The sequence below is a fragment of the Myiozetetes cayanensis genome, unplaced genomic scaffold, assembly GCF_022539395.1.
Source record: "Myiozetetes cayanensis isolate MyiCay16 unplaced genomic scaffold, myiCay2020 scf9, whole genome shotgun sequence".
Lineage (NCBI taxonomy): Eukaryota > Metazoa > Chordata > Aves > Passeriformes > Tyrannidae > Myiozetetes > Myiozetetes cayanensis.
Window position 1 is genome coordinate 21,676,093 of NW_026088185.1, and position 10,413 is coordinate 21,686,505.

Below are 10,413 nucleotides of genomic sequence, written 5' to 3' on the forward strand. Positions count from 1 at the left end.
GTAATTGAGGTAATTTAACAGAGACCCTTCTGAACCTTATCTCAAAGTAGTACAAGAGCAAAGTTCACCTTCCTGGAAAGTTAGAGGAGAAAGAACAAATCAGAGTTTCTCAGTGCTGACAGGTTCGAGTGGAATTCCACTGACAATTCAAAAGAAGAGTTACTACACTTCTGACAGTTTTGCAGAAAGAAATGATCCAGAAGAGATCACGTGAGCCAGGACCACAACAGCCAGCAGCACAGGCTACAACAGAACTGGATCTAGTTCTTCAACTGGGCTTCAGTTATAACGCAATGCACTTTTAACAAGCTGACCACCCAGGTGACTTGATTCCCTTCCCTACTTACTACAAGGGTATTAAAGAAACAGATCTCTGTGAGCTTGCTCTGTTCTCCAGGGAGGCACACAGCATGGTCACCTATAGCTGAGAATTCTTCCTCTCTCTCTGCTACAAAGTGCAAAAAGTTAGTTTTGATTATGCAACTTACCTATTGTTTTTTCCCTACATTTGCACACACACAGACACGCATATAAATAAAAGACAGAAAAGTAAACAAACAGTTCACAGTAAATCTCACCTCCTTTCCTTCCAAAGTCAGCAGAGGTATTTTGATAATATTTCCTCTGTCTGCAAGGAAGAGTTAACAGTCTTTGTTTAAAGCAAAGCTTTAAGGAAGTGAACACAGGTATCAAATAGTTCCTATCAGGAAAATACAAAAGGACAGTTATAATCATAATAAACTTGCACCTTGGTGCAAGTAGGATTTGGATGACATCCACTCATCACTGAGATCATTATGGTAACTAGTGGCTTTAAAAAATGAGTTAAGTAGCTTCTCTGCTTATGAATGTCTATGACTGAAACACCTTCACTAAAAAATCTTGTTCAAGGGCTAGTATTAAAAAAATATCCATGCTTCCATTGTTGTAGTTTTCTTTTAACTCTCCTGGCCTTAAAAGGGGAAAGTCTGTGGATGTTAATAATGCAGTGAAGTATACAAAGAGCATCTCAAAACTAATCTGAAAACAGAAATTTAAAACCCCATGTCTAATATTTGCTCAGAATACCACTGCTAGGTGACTGTAATAATTGGAAAGAGCTGCCCATTTGGAGGACTCTGGTTCATCGTTCAGTTGTTTGCTGGTACTTTCAAGTTACTTAAATGCTGAATTTTAATAATGAAAACATTTTTCCTTAAGTAACATAGGGATGAAGTTATATAAAAGGATTATGCACAAATGTATATACACATGTAGGTATAAACCAATAGCTACTGTGTTTATACTTGGCATGTTTCAGCATGTATTTTGAAATCAACTTGAAACATGATCTTAAATTACTGTATCTCTTTGCATGAGACACATGAGTTTCACACTACAGTGCACTATTTTTATCTAGCATTAACACTCCATGATGCGATCCTTCAATGAAAGACGGTTCTTCTGGGTTGGCAACTTTTGAGTCAGTAAAAAAACAAATATCAAAATCAGCTTCAACATACACAGAAAAGAAAACACTGGCTACTAAACTGCCCCATTAGTGGAGAGAGTATCAGGCTCGACTCAGGTGACAGCAATTTACTTCGCAATTTTGTACACTGAGTGACTTGATGCAAATCATTTCATCTTCGAAAATTCAGTTTCTCCACCTGAGACTAAATAATAAGCTTTGTACAAGCACTCCCAGGTCTCCTGTTGAGAAGTTATACATAGCAGATGATCAACAATTTTATTAACAGCAACTAAAAAAGCAGTTTAAGGTTTTTGCTGCAACTGTAACCATTTCAGCTTCGCTAGGGATGATAAACAGCTACAAGGGCAAATCAGCTGAGAAATTACATCTTGCAGAAAAACATCATTTCACCAAGAAAAGAACAGGTAAAGTCACCAAACCAGAACAGATGCTTCACATATGAAAAGGCAGAGAGGGGGTGGGGCTAGTCTATCTTCCTACACATTTTGTATGAAAAGAGAAAAAACAATATTGATGTTACCACCAATTGTCAGACATCTGTTCATTAAAGCTAAAGATCAACCATGTCATGAAAGAGTGCAGTCTCAGTAGTGCAAGTCCAGAATTACACAATTATTTTGCTTCTCTAACATGCTCAGTTCTATTAATCCAGATCCTATTTCAGGATCACATAGACCTGAATCTCAGTAGACACAAGCTGGACTAGAAGGTCTGCAGGTTTGCTTCTTGGACTCCGCTTTCTGACTTCCAGAAGTACAGCAAACCTAATTCTACTGTGTTCATTGCTGAGCTGGAGTTACTGAAGTAACACAGACTGAAACAAACTACTCTAGAGCTACTAAAGAATATTCACACTAAACTTACAGGTAAGCAAACATTCATTAACAAGTTGCATCACCACAGAAACCCATAAAATTAATTCTAATTTTATGCTATATATAGAGTTCTATATGCTATATATACAGACTTCTCTGAAATCTGCAGAAAGGCAAGCAAACACACAACTATTGTGGAATTATTTACAAACACTAGTTGTGTGTGTAAACACACAACTATTGTGGAACTATCCACAACTATTGTGGAACTATCCACAACTATTGTGGAACTATCATACCAGTTCTCTATTATTCAAGGTATCCTCAATACCTGTCCTTTCCTAAATCATTCTCTTCCATCTTCCTAGATGTTACAACACAGTTGCAGATACTAGTAGTATATACCCCATAATGCTTGTCAGGAGTGAATCACTTCCAAGAAAGCTTACAAACTAATTTATATGTTGGTTTATTTAATGTTAATTTTAAAGCATTCCCTAGTTTATAATTTTCTAAACCACAGATATCAAATGAATATCACTGACATGGCATGTTTTAACAGGTGATTTTCCATTAAGCTACAGGCTAAACCCAGTTGCTCAAAGTCACACTGAGTGATTCAGAAGCAATTCATATGCAAGCCAATTTCTGAATTTTTTCACAAACACAGATATTTTTCCCTGTTTCAATAAGGTCACAAACAGTGAAGACTCCGCTCAACAAAGTCTTCTTCCAAGTGTACTCCCTACACTTGAGGCAGACAGTACACCTCGGACTCATATGTTGAAAGCTTTAAGATGAATACAAACCTGTCAGACTTTTCAGCTTGCCTAGTACCATTTCAGTTATATACAGTTTTCAAACACGTTTACATAAAACTTCTCTTTAAAAAGTAAATCTCAAGCCCTGTGGTTTTGTGTTTTTCCACAGCATACCTAAAACAAGTGCAACTGTAAGAGATGACACCAGCACACACCCAGATTTGCCAGCTGTTTACAAGTGTCCAACCAGATTACATAAAGTTGTTCCAAACCTGATACTTTAGTCGGCTGCGTACTAGAAACAGCGCTGTTAAATTTTGTTTATCGCTCCTTTCCTACTTAATTCTGCTTCTTTCTTCTTCGCTTATCCCAGCCTGTGCTTTGCCCTAACCTCCCCTCCCTCTCCGGCTCCAGCTGTAACACTGCCGGGGATCGCGGCACCGCTTCGCTCCGGGAGCAGCGGCGCTGCCGCCCGTGGGGTGCCTCTGACGGCCCGGAGCGCACAGCAACCCCGCCCTGGGCGCTGCCGAACCACGACGGGGCCCGCACGGCGCCGAGGCCCGGCCGAGTCCAGCGGTCCCTCCCGCCGCCTTCCCCCGCCCGTTCGCAGCCGCCCCGGGGCCGCTGCTTTCCCGAAGCGCCCGGACCTCCCCGGGGCACAGCACGCACCAACACCGGCAGGCCCCGCCGACATCCCCTGGCCGGTGCCGCCCGCCAGACCCGCCCCGTCTCGCTCCCCCCGCACCGCCCGCGTCCCCGCCCGGCGCCCGGGCAGCCCCCCCGGGCCGCGGGCCACCCGAGCACCGCAGAGCGGGGGCGGCCGCCCCGGCGGGCCGGGCCCTCACCTGGGCCGGAGCCGCCCGGGCCGCGGTGAATCAGCCGGATCTCATTCAAACCGAGCCCTTCCCGGTTCACAGGGCACCCGGCGCGGCTTCCGGCCCGCGGGCCGCGGGGAGGAGCTTCCCAGAGCGGAGTGCTCGGAGAGGCGTGGGCGGAACAACCACGGTGGGTACTGCCCTGCGGAGAGCACCGGGGGGACCTTTGTCCACAGCTCAGGGTCACGCTGCAGCCGAATGTCACCAGGGCTCGAACAGCAAGACAGTAGGATGGCAGAAGAACCAAGGAATGTGTCATCGAATCAATAAAAGGATGGTTACTAAAATGGAAACAGTGCATGTACACTCTCGAAAACAGTGTTACAGAAAATAGGAGGATTTAGAGAATAGCAATGAGAGTGGCCATATGCATAAAACTACCAGAAGCAGAAATGGGAAAGAGAGTTTTTGCCAAACTAAGACGATTGGGAGATAGTCCGACAAAAGCACGCTGGTGAATTATGCAAATTTCTCTGATGCAAACAGAGAAGCAAAATGGAATTTCTGTTATCCTCATGTTAAGAGAGGAACAAGAACTCTTGTAAATTAAAAGAGGAACATACCAGGCCAAGGAAATACTTTTCCAGACAGTATGTGAGCAAGTTGTGAATCTCAATGCCTGTTATGAACTTATGGCTAAAACAATAAACATTTTTAAAAGTTGATTGATATCTAGTTACTGAAATATTGCAAATATTTTAGAAAGTGTTGGGAACACTTAAGAACCTATTAAAAACAACTTATTAGGACTCTACATAATATAGAGTTTCTACCATGAATGACCATGAAGAGCCCTGTGGTTTGTTTGAAAGCTCCTTTAAGAACTGAGAGTGTAATATTAGAAGATGATCAGCATTTTCTGCTCACAGACCAACTACATGGAAGCAGGTGAAAAGATACTATGTTATAAATTATACAGAAATAACATAAGATACAGATAGAGTCATCACTTCCATGACACTTTAGCAGATGTGGAAGTTTTAGGTTTTTATACCATGAAGTATAAAATTAATCAAAATAAAGGGAATTACCATGATACATGCTATTCTGGTTTTTAAGAGGGGCAACTTTTTTGAAAAGCAATATTCTTATAATGGTCTCTTCCATCCCTTTTTAGCTTTACTAGGCTGAGGGAATTACAAGAGTTAAAGTTTCCAAAAGATTCTTAAAAAGCTAAAGGGTTAAAATATAGTTTACATTGTGGGTCAGTAATTTTTTTTTTCACGTTACTAATGCAGAACCTATTAGTGGAGTTCATTGCTGCACCCACAGCCAAATTACTCAGAAACAAAGAGTAAAAAGTATCTATGTGTGTCTATGTGTATGTCTATCTATGTATGTTTGGCTCAAACAGAAAAAAACTCACACCCTGCTTCTAACAGGCTGTTATGTTCCTTCCTGGTTTAACCTGGCAAAACTTAGCCCCTGTCTTGAGACTGTGTTTTGAGACTTGAACATGTCTTAATGTTCTCAAAAGTCACTATAATAATTATGTTGTCAAAGATTTTTGTTTTAGATTAAATTATTGAGGTAAAGAATTAATTTAGTGAACTGAAATGCTTTATATATTTTGCTGGTTTGTACCATGATTTTGAGAGCAATCCTATTATTCCTCCATGTTCACTGGAATACTGACTTCTTAATGAGAAATACTCATTATATTTCAATTCTCACTGCAGTCATGTGTCTTTAAGGAACTCTGCACTTCTGAAAAAAGAAACACAAACATTTATGAAAAGTGAGCATTCCTCTGGGTTAATATGCATAAGAAAAAAAACCCAGCATAGTTACATCTTTGTATTATGCCTATACCCACTCCAATCGGGAGGCCTGGAGGCACACTATCTATAAAACTGCTGCTTCTTTTAAGAACACACGCAGGATCACTCTCGAGGAGAAAAGACAACGCAGAAAGAATCGCGTCTCGTCGATATCACCTGGGGAGTCTTTCTGCTGTGCCTTCTGCAACCGGACTTCTCTATCTCGCATTGGCCTTTTTAGCCATCAGCGCGCTTGTAGCAAGCGTGGGTAGAGCCCTTCTCAAATCTTTGTTCGTGAAGCCTAGCCATGATGAATGATGAAATGAGCAATGTCATTTCAACCCATTTGAAAATTTGGCCCTTCTCCTTTGAAATACAAAGTGAAACAGACTTTCATTGTTATTCCTAATTACATTTCAAGTCATAGTATTGACTTTTTTAATATATACATTTATTGAAATTTTATAAATAAGTATAGTTACAGAAGAAGGAAAAAAGGAGAAAATAGGAGAAATATTTACATTAGAAAGTATAGTGAATTAATTGGATATATAGAGGCAGTATCATGGTTGGTACTTATGACAGATGGTATTTTATATTTTTATATAGAAAAGATATATTCCTAATTGTATATGTCAAAGGAAAGAGACCATATGTTGTTAAACACTTCCAAATTGTCATTTAATCTGAAGGGCACTCACTCGCTCGAATGCTACTGAATCCCTTATTGTTTTGGTCTAACCAGCATTAATCTATAGAAGATTTTGTTTATTGTTTTGCAGTAATGCAGTGCTGAATGAAAATGTTCAAGGTTTGTTGCCTTTTTCATTACTTGGATGGCTGTCTTAAGTGATAAAAACCTTCCTTTGGCTGGACACTTACGTTCTTCCTGTTTCCCCATGCTAACCTATCCTTGCTTGTAGTGAAGTGATCAACATGGATCAGACTTAATAAGACATCACACCATTTTTTCCTAATTCCTGGTGTATAATTTCCCTTTCAAGTCTCTTTGTGATTGGATTAAAGCAGCAATATTGCTGAGGCTCTGTAATTAAATAATTTAATTTTACAGAACTAAGTGAAAAAATTTAGGAGCTGAGTGTAGAATGAGAAGAATGCACTTAGAGATTGGCCACAATTTTCTTGCAAATCATATATATATATATATATAAATATAGTCCTCATTTGTGCTAGGACAGGATGAAGTCTCCAGGACTGAAATATAATATTAAAAAAAAAAAAAAAAAAAAAAAAAAAAAAAAAAAAAAAAGCCCAAACCCCCAACAAACCCAACAGAAGATACAGTTTTAGAAAACCTGGTATTAGAATACAGGATGCACTGTGGATTGGACAAAATATTAGAGTTGTAGGTAGTTTTATTTCTATGTTTAAACATGTAGAACAGAGTATAGGGAATGAATATACAGAGGGGAATACAAGATCTGATGTCATGCTTGTGAGGCAATAATAGAGTCAGCAGCACATTACTAATTTTTTTTTTTTTTTCTTAGAACTGTGTTTGGCTTAGAACTATTGCTGAAAAAGTAATGGAGGAATAGTAGTTTCTTGAACTGCAGCCTTTTACCCCAGAAATGGACTGGAGCTCTGTCTTGGCAAACCTGTATATGGGGAAATGGTTTCTTCTGTTATACTTGGCAAGCACTCACACAGTTAGAAGTGGTGATGGCGACCTCTGTGACATCCCCAACAGCTTGTACAATGCTTGATCAACTCCTTGCTGCATACAGAGTAGTAACAGGTCTTGTCACAAACAATGAATAAAACTAACAGGATTAGTTAAAGATAGTATATAAGAGTGAGATTACTTTTTTTAGTCTTCTCAACAGTTCTACAAATCAGCTGCAGAAGGCTGTTAGAGGCTTGAAAGAGGCTTCATTAATCATGAAACATATGATTATTGAAAACCTGCAAACAAAACTATTTGCATCTCTTCCAGAGCACAGACCTGCCCATTAAAGTATGACAAGTAGAAACTCATCTTAATTTGAGTGAGAAGAATGGTAACAATATATTTGGATATAATCCATCCCAGTTTAGAAGAGAGAGGATATTAAGAAAGCAAACATTCCCTACAATGAGCCATAAACACGGCCCCACCCCACCTCCAGTTGGTGCCAAAAGATCTTGTGTATATTGGAAGTTTCAGTATTCACCAGCAAATACAAGTTTCATATACAGTCCTAAAAGAAACTGGACTTTTGTTTTTTTATTTCTATTTAAAGTGGTGTCTGAGTTGTGAGAACTATCTACAAACCATCTGGAGAAGATAAGGCCAAGAAAAAAAATCAGTCTCGCTGGAAATGCTTGTGTTGGGGGTGTCTATGGAAAATTTTTATGAGGAAACAGAAGTGGGTTTGTGTCCCTGGCAATTGCAAAGGTGCTACTCTGTGAGAGACAGTTTATTTAAATAACTGTGTAGAAGACTGTAAATTGAAGACTGTAAATTAAGGGAAAGGTGGTATGTAAAGTGGACGTACTGTGGGTTTTTTCTGGATTACTGTGGGATGGAACATCTAATTACTACACCTAATTTCTTTTTTTCTTTATTTATTGGGAGATTTTTCCCCTTATTTGTGATACAATAAAAATAATTTTAGACTTCCTTTCATACTTAAGATACTTCCGATGTTGGACTGAAACATTGCTTTTAAAGGTGCTGTGTAACCGGTATAATGCTTTTCACCAGTTTTGGGTAGTGAGGGCAAAGAACTAAAAACAACTTCCTTCTATGGCTTTGTCTGTTTTAGGGAGTAGTACACACTAGTAGGAACAAATGTGTGGGGCTAAACAGGAAACCATTCTATATTTATTTCAGCATTTTTTACTTTGGATAGCTATAATTGAGTCTCATAGAGTGAATGCCCATTTGCAACCGAATTGTATTAAGCAAGTTTCTGGTCTGCCATTTTTCATATGAGAGAATCCACTTCTAGCACTCACAAATGGCAAATCAAAATGCCAAAATGCTTTGATGGTTTCTCTGTAAGGCATACTCTGGATCCTAATTTAAACGATCATGTAGATGCATGATATCTATCATCTTTTTTTTGTGACAGGAATTAACCAACAGTACACAAAGACAACATGGCAGAAAGCTGGAGAAGAGTGAAATAAAACTGAGGAAGGTGAAGTCGTCCATACTGCTACACATGGCATGCCCAAAGCACTGGGTATATACAATATGTTCTATGGAGGGCCTGAGGGACCTGTAAACTGCTAGATAAAAACCCATTCAGTGAATATTTTGATCCTCACAAGAGTGTCACTTGGGAAAGACACATTTTTTACAAGAAACCAGCTGCCAGATGAGACCATTGACCATTGTTAAGATCTTTAAAATAAAGCCAAGTAATGTGAATTGGAGCAGTTAACAGATGGATGAATTACTTGTGATATAAGTGATAACCAAGTCAAAGCAAGGTGAGAAAAGGACTTGACATTGCAAAGAACAGCGGATATTTGCAGGGCTAGTAAAGACTGCTTCCCAAATAAAAGTGTTAGCTAGTGGTGAAAGAACTGGAGTGTATCTAATTAAAAATGCATACCAAAGCATAAAGAGAGAATACAAGGGTAAACAAATGGCAGAGACCAGACTTGTTTTCAATAGATGTAAAATCAATCACAACATGGTGAAAAGGTCCTACACAAGAGGATCGGTGTCCTGTATACAATGAAAGCAGCCATTTTGCAGAAAATAGATTGCTTTCAACTAAACTTGTAAAGATATGCCTAAGAAAAGCTATCCATGACTACGCTGCTGGAGGACATAGTGATGATGACAACAGTGACTACAGTGATTTATTTAAAGGATGGTAGGGATGATACCATTTTATAAAATCAGATTTGCTGCTCGGCCAGAACATTTACCTTTGAAATTACCTCACAAACAGGGATGCAATTTTTAGATTCTGGAAATTCTCTGATGACACAGAATTAATGAAGAATTCCTAAATAGCTTCATTCCACAGAGTTCTACATAAATGAAATAAATCTGTAGAGATTATATTGCTCTAATAATCACAGAGATATAGCAGTGAATAAAGTATTTGCACTCTTGGTGCCTCTAGAAAACAATGTTCTGTTCATCCTTTGTGATTTACCCTGTTACTCAGAACATGAAAGAACCTGTACTTTCTAATTAAATAGAAACTGGAGCTAAATACAAAATAATGTATCCAAATCATACATTGAATCTACGACTTCCACATAGTCTTCAGACTTATGCAAGCTATTGGTCAGATCATGTTGACTCATCTCTTTAGGATGGTCTCAGTTCTTGCAGCCCATCAAGATATACCCTGTGGCATTTTTTCCTCTTCATTACCCTGACTCTTTCTTCCATGTTGTCCTTTATAGAATTCTCTGCTATACTTATAAACATGAAAGCATGATGTCCTTGTTGTGTTTGGAAATTTTCTGAGATAATACAAATTATAAATAGCTAGCTAAGATAAACCTGGACATTCGTCCTCCTTGGTTGGTTTAGAAAAATAGTTGTTTTGTTGATTAAACATATACATCATACTTCAGTTAGCTCAGTTTGTAATGTGAGACGTTGGTAGAAGGAAAAGGAAACTAAAATATAGCATAATAGTTTCTTGACTGTACACAATCTGTACAGTTGTGATCATGCCTTGCTCTCTGTGTTGATTACAGAAAAAATACTAGAAGTACATAGAAAAGGTTAGTTTCATTCTTGTAGTACCT

General features: G+C 38.8%; 1 protein-coding gene across 4 annotated transcripts in view; it reads right to left on the reverse strand.

Moving 5' to 3' along the window:
* Positions 1–4,009, reverse strand: part of PSMD14 (proteasome 26S subunit, non-ATPase 14) — a 46,779-nt gene extending 42,770 nt beyond the window's left edge. The window contains exons 1-2 of one of the 4 annotated variants that reach the window (XM_050339942.1): positions 3,896–4,008; positions 579–628 (exon numbers count right to left, since the gene is read on the reverse strand). The gene's annotated coding sequence lies outside the window, so the exon portion shown is untranslated. Of the gene's footprint in view, positions 1–578; positions 701–3,224; positions 3,248–3,895 lie in introns of those variants that run through there. The other 3 variants (XM_050339944.1, XM_050339945.1, XM_050339943.1) reach the window with 3 other exon arrangements.
* Between the last annotated feature and the right edge of the window lie 6,404 nt (positions 4,010–10,413).